Here is a 13,904-nt window from a genome sequence, read left to right as displayed (position 1 = left end):
TTTTAATAACTTTTTACCTAAAAATCTTGAATGATATTATATTTTACATAAATTTTTTATTAATATTATTTAAACAACCCAGACTCTTGAGCTAATAAATTGAGCTCAGACTAGCTCGGACTTTACGTGAGCTTATTGAGCTCAGCTTATCAAGTCAACCCGTGCGCTCATGCACCTCAGAAGCAGCATCAAACGTGTGGTTTTCAACCAGATTCAGAGGAAATCGTGCGTGCAACTCGCTGGTTGAGCGAAGTTTTTCCTCTCATACAGCTCATGTTCGAATTCCCTAACTGTCCAAAAAAAAAAAAAACAAGATGCAGAAACTTGAAGAACTACAGGCATGGATTAAGCAAAGTATACAATCATCCAGCTCGGATCAGATCAACACAAATCACAGGAGAACTCAAAAAAACTAGAGATCAAAAGAGCTCATTATGATTGATACTCAAGACATTGCCATCACTCACAGAGTAAATAAATTAAAATTCTATATAATGTTATTAACTACAAATCTGAACAATATTCTCAGCAGAGCTTCATAAAGCAATTCATTTATAATAACAATTTAAGTTTAAAAGAGAATTACAAGAACTTGAAACTCAGCAACAAGAGGTTTTTAAGCCATTCTCAATCCCAAAGGTTGAGGCTTCAGAGCCAAATGCTTCATAAAACTTTGTATTTCAACCTGTATCAATATACCAAACAACAAGAAAACAAGGCAGAGATTGGCAGCAAAATGGAGAGAGAGAGAGAGAGCCGAACGAAGTAAGAAAAGTTGAAAAAAAGAACCATCATATAATTCCTTGAGAGCACAACATTCTAGTAATAAAGACTCGTGAGAAGATTTAGCTTCTATAATACAACTTTACAAGTACAAACATTTGAAATGGAGCAGATGAATCAGAGACAAGATATTTTTTTTTCTTAAGAAAGAAGTGCATACCTATGGATAGATGGATGCTCCAAGTAATATACAAATTTCTTTAAACCTAATCCCGCTGATGACCATCTCTCAACAGTTCTGAATAAGCCAAAAGCAACGAAAATGTCACTTTCGGGGAGATAGAGATAGAGAGGGAGGGAGAAACTATGCTAGCAATATTCTCAGTGCCTGCAGCAATACAATCCATCGAGTACTGAGCATGTAAATAGATTGATTCAGAAAATAAACTATATTTGGAAACACAGTTCACAAATTAGCAGAGATTATTTTAGGTTTTGTTTGAGACAGCTTTTGTATTACTTTATAAAACAAATTTTTAGTATAAAAAATTGCTTTAAAAAGCACTAAAAAAGTCATCCCAAATGAAGCCTTAGTTAGAGCAATGGAAGGTCATCCAACAGAAATATTTGTGAAACTGTGCTGTGAATGTGCGCTAATATATATAGAGGAGAGAAGAGGAAGATGGTTTTCTAATATTTCCAGAATAATTTTTGTCCTGCCATATATTTTCAATCATTTAGCACCGAATTGAACTACAAGAGAAATGAAACGCAAAAATTAAATGATCTCAAGATTAACAAACAAAAATAAAAAATTTGGAGAATAGCCATTCTCCATCGCCGCATCGAAAATTTCATACTGAAATATTTAAAAGAAACTTCTATGTTGCTCTTTGTGCCTTTGACAACAACAAAATGTAGTTTTAGTTGACCTTGAGCGTGTTTATCTCTACAAATAGCATACCCGCATATTAGTTCTAGTTCCTACTTGAAGAAAGTGAATGGGAAACTTGAGGGCTCAGTGACAAATGAGAAGCAACCTTACTCCTTTTTTTTTCTTTTAATTTTGGAATAAAAGAGGGGACCTAGTGCCAAAACAAAGTGTGAAATGTTGGAAGGTCATTTTCTATAATAGCATTTTTTCCTCAAACATCACTTTCACTAGCTTCCCAAGATAAATACGATAATATAATGATGTTTATAAATGTTTTATATATCAGATGAGAACAAAGTATGTGACGCACTGAAAACTAGATAGATTACAGGCTTTCATCCCAAGTGTGCAAGTTCGCAAGTTTAATCCTCTCAGCAAGTGTAGAACAGTCTTATAAAACCTAACTTTAGCCATCTGTTTATGATTGGAAGGTTGTGCTTCTCTTCAAGGTTGCATCCATCATAACCCATAATGATTTCCAAAAGCCACCAAGGAAGCGTAATTTTTTTGTTTGAGATGATTAGCTTAAGAAAGTGAAATACACCCAAACATCTGGAAAAAAAAAAAAGATGAGTTTCTTCTCTCATAATGCTTCGTTTATACACCATCAAAATTATCATCTTCGAAAACCTATTAATCATAACAAAAACATAATTAAGATCACTGCAGGTCCAATGGAGATACTCTCTAATGGCAAAAGTTGGGGGGATGTATAATCATGACTTCCAAATCAAAGACTTTGAAGTACAATAGAGTACACATTCCTTCAAAAAAAATTTCCACATCAAGGAGAATTATCAATTAATCTACATATCTCTTCAGTTTTTGAAGCATCATCGTCACCTCAAGTGCTTGGCCAACTACATTTATGTTTCTTCAATTCACTTCACCTGAACGTCATCTTTAGGGATATAAAGTTTATTCCCCAAATAGAGAAGTCTTCTGATGGTATATCCATGCTCTTAGGCTTCTAGATATTAATGTACTCATTGCTCCTAGAAGGTTGCATCCACATTATCACTGACAAAATCACCAGGGATTGTTCAAGCATATACGCCACTTATTCAAAACACTATTCATAGACCAAGACAAACTCGAATTGCAACAAATATGTAATCACGGTAGATGATCATAAAATCCTCCATGAATAATTTCAGAATATCAATCATAAAAAGCATAGACAACACTGACACATTGCAGGCTTGCAGTGACATAATAGCACCATCATCGACTCAAACAATCCATATTTTGTCTTCCGCATGCTCTTCCACGTATCTCCAAATTCTGAGATTTCATGGTAGCACGACTTCAAATACAACTTTGTGAAGACTAGGCATACTTCAGCTAATCTAGCAAGTCATCCGCTTAGGGAAGAGTTCTAACACCTTGGTCATATTTAGTGTCAGGTAGTCTATGCACATTTATAGGCCATCATTTTTCTTTGGCACCATCATAATTGACAATACATATGGTGAGCTTCTTGTTTAATGAATCCTTGGTCGATCACCTAAGTCACTGACTTCTTAATCTCTTTATTCTTCACCATCAAGTTTCTAAGCACCCCAACATTGTTAAAAGTAGTCTGACAGAAAATTAACCTCATGCTCCACTATTCATTGCAAATGAAACCCTCTTGGCTCTCGAAAAACCTCTAGCTAGTGCAACTAGCTACTAAAGCATCGGCCATCATTCATTGTGTACCAAGGTCAACGTCATTTTCTTCATTTGGGTTTTTTTATCCATCTCGAGAAAAGGCCTAAGCATTCTCATCCAGCTTCTCCTTTTGGGCAAAAGAGTAAGATGAATCGGTGTGTATTTATTGTCCTCTTCACGTGTCCATCTGACACCATATCCGAAGGCAAAAACCCCATAATCTTGACGAAAACCAAACCTGCCATCCTTACAAAATAATTTCGCTATAATCTTTCTATAGAATATATCTTTGGAACCATGAATATAAGATCTGAAGATGATTGATAGATATCGAGAGGGGCCCTTCACACAAAATATGATGATTGATAGATATCGAGAGGGGCCCCTTCACGCAAAATATCATTGATATACACCTGAATGATAGTGAAATGAACACAATATTGTTGGTCTATATATAAGTCTTTAAGTCCTTCTAAATCCACCCAAGTGCATATGAATGTGGTTAAAAGTAATGAAGATGTTTAGTCTTATTCCTTACTAGCCGAAAACAAATTCTTCTCACCCCCTAAGTTGAAAATGGCATTGAATACTTCCTACTTCACATAGATCTAAAAGATGAAAAGCTACTCGAACAAGTTAGGGTAAGATGTTGTATTCGGCTCTTTCCCATTAAACAATGCCTTTAAGGAAAGGCTTAATTCTAGTCAATTCACCAAATTTAACGTTTGATCTTGAACCGTTACAATAGTCACCTTCTTCTTAAAGCTATATATGAACAAGTACATTAGATGAATAACACGAAACTTATTTAGATTTATGTTTGCTTATTTATATGATCGAACAAGCTTGAATACAATTTTAAAGCTAGTCATATAAAAAAACAATTTTGAAATCTTACTAACTTGTTCATTAATATTTATGAGCAAGCTCCTTTGTTGTTTAATAAATAATTTATAAAGAACTCGATAAATTACTCATTTAATTGTGACTTAATTACTTATTTGTTGACTTACTGTATGCTATTATATCAATTTTTATATATCTAAAACATTTTTAAAATGCATTCTATTAAAGGTATAAGTGTGACGAAATTATCAAATAAAGAGCTACATAGGTAGATTTTAACATTTTCTCATTCATATTTAAAACCTTATCAAATAAATTAAATAACATCTAATGAATTATATTAATTTTGTTTAAAATATATAAATTTAATTATGTTCAACAATTAGGTTATATGTTTAATTCATTAGTATAAAATATATAATTACTTATATTTGTGTTACGCCGGTTCACATAGAGACGGCCCAGCCGGCCAAGGGGCCGGCTACAGGAGGAGGAACAGAGCCGCCCCCCTCTCTGGTTCCGCCAAACAAGATGGGGCCCGCCCATCTATGTGATGTTCAAATTTGAATAGAGGGGGAGAGGCTAGTGTTTTGGGAGGAAAATTAGTTTAGGAAAGTGTTTGTATTAAAGTGCATGAGGGGATTAGGGAGATGTTATGTTTTGATTGATTGGGAATTAGGGTTTCTCGGTGCTTGGGCTCTAGAATCTCTTGTCTAGAGATTTGAGAGAGACGATCCTCCTCTCAAATTGGGGATCACTTGTATCTTGCTTTCGTGTGTGTTTTGCTTTATTTTGTTGATTGCCATCTATCATTTTGGGGCTGATTTCGCCCAGATTTTGTGCTATTCTCGCTGTTTTCTTCCAATTAGTGATAGGTTTGCTTGCGAACTCAAGTATTCCCTTAGGGTTACTTGCGAACTCAAGAATTTCCTATCAAATTGGTATCAGAGTGAGTCTCGGGACCGGTGGAGGGCTATTTTCGACGAATTCCAGAAGCAATTTTTTTGCCCCAAAAAGAAAGAAGTTGCTATTTTTTTTACTCCAAAATCCTATTTTTGTGAATCTACAAAAGCCGGGTTGCGATGGCGGCCAAAAAAGTGGATGCATTGGAGGAAAGACTTGAAGGGGAGATGAATCAAATCAAAACAACGGTGGAGAAAATGATTTCTTCCATGGAAAGACAAATCGTCGACCTTCGAGATATGATGAAATAAATGTTAGAGATTCAAAATCAAACAACGGCTTCAGTGGCAAAATGGGTGAAAGGAAAAAAATAATAATTCTGAAATCCGTAGAGAGGAAGATGAGGTGGAGATCATGGAAGGGGAAGGAAGAAGACCCCATCTGGAACCTGTCCAGAGGGAAGAAAGAGGAGGCTATGTGGAACGCCAGGACGGATACTATGGCCGTCGTGGTGCTGATTTGGAAGACAGAAGGGGGAATTTCGAAAAGAGTTTGGGCTATGGCAGAGCAAGGGAAGAGCGGGACACATGGGGTGGACCGAGCACTTGGGAAAGGGGAAGTTATGGAAGAATCAAGGGGAATGGTGGTGACCAGAAGGTGAGAAAGTTGAAGATGCCCATCTTCGAAGGAGAAGATGTGTATGGATGGATTTACAAGGTAGAGCGGTACTTTGTTGTCAATGGGTTGACGGAGGAGAAGCTGACAGCAGCGGGATTGTGCATGGAAGGGAAAGCCCTATCGTGGTTTCAATGGAGAGACCAACGGGGGCCGATCAAGAACTGGAGGGAATTTAAAACTGCATAATAGAGCATTTCCAAACCAATCGGAGAGGAGACTTCTATGAGCAGTTCTTTGCTTTGACATAGGAGGGGTCAGTAGCAGATTACCTGGAGCAGTTTGAGCACCTAGCTAGCAGGGTAAAGCGACTTTCAGATACAGTGTTGGAGGGGAATTTCATGAAAGGGTTGAAGGCAGAGATCCGAGCAGCAGTGAAGGTGTTGATGCCCCGTGACTTGGGGAGGCCATGAAGTTGGCCCAACTGGTGAAAAATCAGAGGAATTTGAAAAAGGGAGCTAAGAGTAGCAGCACCGGGGGCACGTACAGGATGACGACTACTCATCTCGCACCTAAAGGTCCTGTAACAGGAGAGAATCGAGAGGCTACCAAGGAGAAGACAGGAGGAGGAAATGGGGGAAACTTCAAGCGGCTGATAGAGAAAGAGATGCAAGAGAAGAGGGCTAAGGGGTTGTGCTTCCGATGCGATGAAAAGTACACACCAGGACATCGATGCAAGGACCGAACTCTTCAGGTTCTCATCGTCTGTGATGACGATGAAACTGAGGAGGGAGATGAGGAGGAGACAGAGGAGATGGAGGATAAGCTACACTTAGATATGGCTGAGGTCTCCCTGAACTCAGTGGTAGGGTTCACTACAAATCACACTGAATGTGAAGGGAGAGATAGAGGACCGGGAGGTTGTGGTGCTGATTGATAGTGAGGCTACTCACAATTTCATTTCCACCCAGGTCGTCGACCAACTGGGAGTGAGATTGGTGGACACTGGCTGTTACAGAGTGATGATGGGTACGGGGAAGATGGAGAAAGGCCAAGGGATTTGCAGAGGAGTGTGACTGACGATCCAGGAGAAACAGGTGAGGGAAGACTTTCTTCCACTAGAGCTTGGGAGCACAGACGTCATCCTGGGGATGAAATGTCTACAAACTTTGGGAGACACCAAAATGAATTGGGGAGCACTCACGATGGAGTTAATGGTGGATGGAAGAAAGGTAGTGATTAAGGGAGATGCATGGCTTTCCAAATCCTTGGTTTCTCTTAAAACGATGGTGAGGGACATTCAGTTGGCAGGCGGAGGGTATTTGGTGGAGATGCACAATTTGGAGGGAGCGAGATTGGAAGGAGGAGACATACCCCTTTCCATTCAGTCGTTGATTCAACCGTTCCAAGAGGTATTTCAGCCACCTCAGGGATTGCCATCGTAGAGGGAGCAGGAGCATGCCATCGTGCTGAAGGAGGAAGTGTTACCCATCATTGTACGGCCTTATCGCTACCCTCAGTTCCAAAAGAATGAAATAGAAAGGTTGATTAGAGAGATGCTGGAAGTAGAGATCATCAGACCCAGCATCAGCACCTTTTCTATCCCTGTTCTGTTGGTGAAAAAGAAGGATGGCAGTTGATGTTTTTGTGTGGACTACAGAGCACTAAACAAGGAAACTGTACCTGACAAGTTTCCTATAACAGTCATTGACGAGCTGCTAGATGAATTGAGTGGCACCGTGATCTTCAACAATATAGACTTGAAATGAGGTTACCATCAGATCCGAATAAAGAAGAAGGATGTACCCAAAACGGCCTTTAGAACTCATGAAGGACATTATGAGTTCTTGGTGATGCCATTTGGCCTCACCAATGCTCCAGCTACTTTCCAGGCCCTTCTGAGATAAGGTTTTCAAACCTTATCTCAGACGATTTGTACTAGTATTCTTTGACGACATCCTGGTCTACAGCAGGACTGAAGAGGAGCACTGGAGCATTTGAAGAGGGTGTTAGAAGTACTGCAGGAGCACAATTTGAAAAAATGATGCTTTGCACAAACCAGTGTAGAGTACTTGAGCCATGTGGTGTCAAAAGAGGGAGTTGCAGCAGATCAGTCCAAAATTGAAGCAATGATAAGGTGGTTAGGGCCGAAAAATCTGAAGGAATTGAGGGGATTCCTAGGACTGATGGGTTACTACAGGAGGTTCATGAAGGGGTATAGCTCCATAGCATGGCCGCTCATTGAACAGTTGAAGAAGGACGGATTCCTATGGGGGGAGGCGGCCACATCAGCATTTGAGAGTTTGAAGAAGGCGATGACTACGGTGCCCGTCCTAGCCTTGCCAGATTGCACTCATACCTTCATTGTGGAGATGGATGCGTCCAAATACGGGCTTGGCACAGTGCTGATGCAGAATCGTAGGCCCATTGCCTATTTCAATCAGGTTTTGACTTCTAAAGCCGAGCTGAAGTCAGTCTATGAGAGAGAATTAATGACAATCGTTTTTTCCATCCAAAAGTGACGACCCTACTTACTTGGGAGACATTTCGTTGTCAGGACACATTAGCGCAGTTTGAAATATCTGTTGGAACAATGAATGGTGACAGAGGAACATCAAAGGTGGTTTTCCAAGTTGCTCGGGTACGACTTTGAGATTCAGTATAGGCCAGGAGTGGAGAGGCCATGACACTATCTGTTCCTCTGATGTTTGATTGGGAGGCCATCAGAGAGGAAAGTGCTAGAGATGAAGGTTTGGAAAAGATCAAGACAGAGTTATTGAAAGAAGGGGGTAGCCACCCAGGATACTCAATGGAGGGAGACAAACTCCTATACCAAGGGAGATTTGTGATGCCCCGTACCTCGATCCACATCCCAAACTTACTCCAGGAGTTTCATGGAAGCGCAGTCGGGGGCCATTCAGGCGTACAGAAGACATACAGGAGGCTAACGGCAGAACTATACTGGAAAGGGATGCGTAAAGATGTAGAGGAGATGGTAGCCTGATGTGAGATCTGCCAACAGAATAAGTACCTGGCTATATCACCAGGAGGATTACTACAGCCGTTAGCTCTATCAAGAAGAGTGTGGGAGGAGATCTCCATGGACTTTATAGATGGGCTACCCCGTTCAGAAGGGTTCACTGTGATCTTAGTGGTGGTGGACAGGTTGAGCAAGTATGTGCACTTCATCCCCCCCCCCTGACACCCCTACACAGCAGTGACAGTGGCTTTAGCCTTCATCAGGGAGGTGGTTAGGTTACATGGAATACCCGAGGCGATCGTATCAGACAGAGACAATGTATTCCTCAGCCATTTTTGAAGAGAGTTGTTCAGACTGCAGGGGACAGTTCTGAAGAGGAGTACAGCTTACCACCCACAGACGGAGGTAGTCAAAAGGAGCTAGGAGATGTACCTGGGATGCTTTGTGTCAGAGACACCCAAGCTATGGGCTAAATGGCTATCATGGGTGGAGTACTGGTACAACACATCCTTTCATTCTGCTTCACAGATGACCCATTCAAGGTGTTGTACGGGCGGGATCCCCCACACTTGGTGCATTTTGGGAGCAGCAGTACTCCCGTGTCTTCAGTAGAGGAATACTTTGAGGAGAGGGATCGAGTGCTAGAGAGGTTGAAGAGGCATATACTGAGAGCTCAGAAAATTATGAAGAAACAAGCGGATGGGCATAAGAAGGACATCCAGTTTGAAGTGGAGGAGAATATGTTTTTGAAGCTCCAACCATATAGGCAGAAGACAGTTGCTAACAGGAGGAATGAAAAGTTGGCTCCAAGGTATTATGGGCCTTATGAAGTGCTGGAGAAAATCGGGGCAATGGCATATCGACTGAAATTACCACCATCGGCGATGATACACCGGGTTTTTTATGTCTCGCAATTGAGGAAGGCCATTGGTGACTACACTGCCAACCCCGAGCTACCTACGACACTCACTGCGGATTTAGATGTGGTTCTGGAACCCTTAGAGCTGATGGGAGTTCACCAGAAAGAAGACGGAACTAAGGAAGTGTTGATCCAGTGGAAGAACCTACCAGACTATGAGGCCACGTGGGAGCAATACGAGCGGACGAAACAGCAGTTTCCGAATTTTCACCTTGAGGAAAGGTGATTCTTTGGGAGGGCAGTATTGTTACACCAATTCACATAGAGCCGGCTCAGCCGACCAAGGGGCTGGCTCAATTTCATTACAGGAGGAGGAACAGAGCCGCCGCCCCCTCTCTGGTTCCGCCAAACAAGATGGGGCCCGCTCATCTATGTGATGCTCAAATTTGAATAGAGGGTGAGAGGCTAGTGTTTTGGGAGGGAAATTAGTTTAGGAAAGTGTTTGTATTAAAGTGCATGAGAGGATTAGGGAGAGGTTATGTTTTGATTGATTGTGAATTAGGGTTTCTTGGTGCTTGGGTTCTAGAATCTCTTGTCTAGAGATTTGGGAGAGATGATCCTCCTCTCGAATTGGGGATCACTTGTTTCTTGCTTTCGTATGTGTTTTGCTTTATTTCGTGATTGCAATCTATCGTTTTGGGGCTAATTTTGCCCAAATTTTGTGCTATTCTCCCTGTTTTCTTCCAATTAGTGATAGGTTTGCTTGCGAACTCAAGTATTCCCTTAGGGTTACTTGCGACCTCAAGTATTTCATATCAATTTGATTAAGGCCCGACGAAGCCTCAAACTCAATAAAAAAACTAAAAAACAAGCTTGTACTTCAAATCTTAAATTATATTCAAGCTCAACTCAAACTCGATAAAATAAACAAATAAACGACCTTGACTAGATATTACTCAACTCGACTAATTAATAACCCTACCTATTTCCCTTGGCATCCTTCTTGAATTTTTCTCAGAAGAGTTGAGAACAAAGTTTCCAACCTTTTGCTCTATCATCTCCCGATTTGGAAAAAAATCATGACAATGGTTATTTTTAGAATAAGTTGCAATGCATTACCTTTGTTAGATCTCTGGAAATCTTCAATTTCACTTCCTTATTTATAAACAGTTTAGCCTAAATTTTCATTCTTTTTGTCCTATTACCACGGCAAGTTTTCTTACGTGATCGAGATCATTCATGGGGGACAGCCGGAGTTCATTGGAGAAGTTGTAATGCAGCCCTATCGTGTACTTTATCAACACAGTGACATCTTCCAGCAACACACCACTCACCAATCCATCTCTCCTAAAGCATGTCGTGTAATATTATATGATTTGATCTTCTCATTGTCATAACCTGAGTCATTAATCTTTCTGCTTTGAACCTCGTAGGATAGAATTCTTGGCTGACCAATTTTTTGAATTACCTTTAGGAGATGTCCTGTTATCCATTTCAAAGATGAGCGTTCCAACAAGTCAATGCAGGCACAGTGAGTTTGAGGCAAGCACATGATGCCGTCTCTTGGAAAATATAACCATAGAGACTACAATAGGTTTTGAACTACTCTATCCAGGTATCTACATTTTTGCATTAATAAAACCATAAAAAGTAGGGATATAGATTGTCTTCAACCTCCACAGGTTGATTCCATGCTCCAAAAAAAAAACCCTCAAAATCCTCATCTTTTGAGTCATCTTCTTGTATGTCAAGACTTTCAAAGTGTTCTCGTTGCTGTGAGGACGAGATCCTTTTTTGGAACCGATCTTCCCAATATTCTAGTTCTTAATTGGCCACTAGGATCAACTTACTCAACATCTCCATCAATACAATCATCTAATATTGAAGGAATGTAACTTGATTGGCAAAGTAATCAAAAGTTTTGATGGATCGGCTGAGTTGGTGAAGCCAATCAACCCGGCCCCGACAAGAGGAAGAATGAAAACGATGTTAGTGTTTCAAGCCAAGACGACATTATCGGAGGCTAGGGCACCATTGACAAGACAACGAAGTGGGGAAAACCCTAACAAAAGGATGATGAGGGAGGATCGGGAGGTGGAAATTTTGGGGGAAGAAGAGGAGATGCCACCTTTAGAGCCACTTCCGGGGGGAATGTGTGAAGGGTAGGGATGTAATTGAGCCGAGCCGGCTCGTGCGCCTCAAGCTCTGCTCGTTTATGGGCTCGCGAGCCGATCTTATTGAGCTCACGAGTCGAACTCGAGCTCACGAGCTGACTCAAATAATTTTGAATTTTTTAAATTATAAATCATTACTATTTTTATTAAATTTAAATCATAAAAAATACATATGCATTAAATAACAGGTGTCTGAATGCGGCAAGGTTGTTGTCAAATCTCAATGCATTAAATGCTTTATACAAGAGAAAAAGCAAAGAAGAGCTCGTTTATCCAAGGGAAAAGGCAACGCTGGACTCGGACCATTGGCCACTTGGCATCGACTACGTGGACACTTTCTTGTTGGTCGAAAAATCAGGCGGGAAATTGTGAATGGCGGGCGGGAAACCGAAATCGAGCGGCTCGACAAGTGGCTCGAAGAGCTCGTTTCTATGTCGCGAGTCGAGCTTGACTCAAGTTCGAGCTCGGTATTTGATTCGCGAGTCGAGCTCGAACACCCCCTGACTCAAGCTTAACTCGACTCGTTTACACCCCTAATGAAGGGTATGGTTAGCAAAGAAATTAGGATGGTGAAGGTCGGAGAGCTAATTTGGGGGAGAGTGAAACATGGAGGGATCACAACAACAACTACACTAGAGGAGGAAGAAGCAATTCGAGAGATGGCGATCCTAGGATGACAAAGTTAAATATGTCAATTTTTTAGAGAGATGTTCACAGGTGGATTTATCAGGTGGAGCGATATTTTATTGTAAATTGATTGACAAAAGATGAAAAAACTCATCGCAGTAGCTCTATGTCTAAAGGGGAAGGCTCTTCCCTACTACTAGTAGAGAGACTTGCAAGATCCGATCCAATCATGGAGGAAGTTCAAAGGATGTCTACTATAACGTTTCAAAACCACTTGGGAAGAAGAATTCTATGAACAGTTCTTTGCTCTGGTGCAAGAGAGGATGGTGATAGAGTACCAGGAGAAGTTTGAGTACTTCTCAACCTGACTGGGAAGGTTGTCAGAGACTGTGCTAGAGGGGAACTTTATGAAAGGTCTCAAGCCTGATATTCGAGCAGTTGTTCAAGTACTAAGACTATGTGGCTTAGGGAAGGCTATGGAGTTACCCCAACTTGTGGAGGATAATAACTCATTGGAAAGGAGTGTCGTAGCAGCAGTTCTGGAGTCTCCTACTGCATTACCACTCTAATTTTAACACCAAAGGTACAGGTGGTGCATATTCAGAAGTTTTCTCCAGGACAACACTGTAAGACCGTTCATTACGAGTCCTAACAGTCTACGATGAGGAGGAAAATCCTGTAGAGGAGAAAGTAGAGGAAGATGATCACTTGCACTTAGATGTTGTAGAGGTACACTTAACTTAGTGGTCAGGTTCACACCAAACCACCATAAAAGTTAAGAGGAAGATCATACATTAGGAGATGGTAATACTGGTGGATAGTGGAGCTACCAACAACTTCGTTACCAACAGGATGGTGGATCAGATGGGACTATAATTAGTGGACATCGAGGGCTTTAGGGTTATACTAGGAACAGAAAAGTAGAGAGGAGTAGAGAAATTTGCAAAGGGGTGATCCTAATACTTCCAGGGGTTCAAGTATTGCCAAACTTTCTATCATTGGATTTGGGGAGCACAGATGTGATACTGAGAATGAATTGGCTAGAAATGTTGGGGAAGAACAAGATTGATTGAAAGACTCTAAGAATGGAGTTCAAGGTTGAGGGGAGAAGAGTGGTTATCACAGGGGATCCTAGCCTATCCAAAACTATGATTTCACTCAAAACTATGGTGAGGGCAATCCAAGGTGAAGCAGTGGGATTTTTTTATGAGCTGGAGAGTTTGGAAGGAGAAGAGGATGGGGAGAAGATTCACCAGACATGGTTCAACAACTCCTACAGCAGTATCGAGAGGTGTTCCAGCCAGTTCAGGTCTTGCCTCCTCCGCATGAACACGAGCATGCAATCATCTTGAAGGTGCCTCATCTATTAGTGCTCGTTCATACTGTTATCCCCAAATCAAGCATAATGAGATCGAGAGATTAATTGAAGAGATGCTAGAGGCAGGATTATTTGTTGACCATTTTCTAGCTCAATGCTATTAGTGAAAATGAAAGATGGCAGAGGTTTTGCGTGGACTACTGGGCGTTGAACAAGGAGACTGTGCTAGACTAGTTTCCTATTCCAATCATTGATGAGTTATTGGATTAGCT

General features: G+C 41.0%; 1 protein-coding gene across 2 annotated transcripts in view; it reads right to left on the bottom strand.

Annotated features, from left to right (window-relative positions):
* Window positions 1–453: 453 nt before the first annotated feature.
* LOC110093928 (polyadenylation and cleavage factor homolog 4) overlaps window positions 454–13,904 on the bottom strand; it is a 32,595-nt gene continuing 19,144 nt past the window's right edge. For both annotated transcript variants that reach the window (XM_020818986.2, XM_020818988.2), the window contains exon 8: window positions 454–1,111. The gene's annotated coding sequence lies outside the window, so the exon portion shown is untranslated. The remainder of the gene's footprint in view (window positions 1,112–13,904) is intronic.

This window comes from Dendrobium catenatum, unplaced genomic scaffold, assembly GCF_001605985.2.
Source record: "Dendrobium catenatum unplaced genomic scaffold, ASM160598v2 fragScaff_scaffold_370, whole genome shotgun sequence".
In the NCBI taxonomy this organism is placed as follows: domain Eukaryota; kingdom Viridiplantae; phylum Streptophyta; class Magnoliopsida; order Asparagales; family Orchidaceae; genus Dendrobium; species Dendrobium catenatum.
The sequence above is the reverse complement of the archived record's forward strand: the minus strand, read 5'-3'. Positions and strand labels throughout refer to the sequence as shown.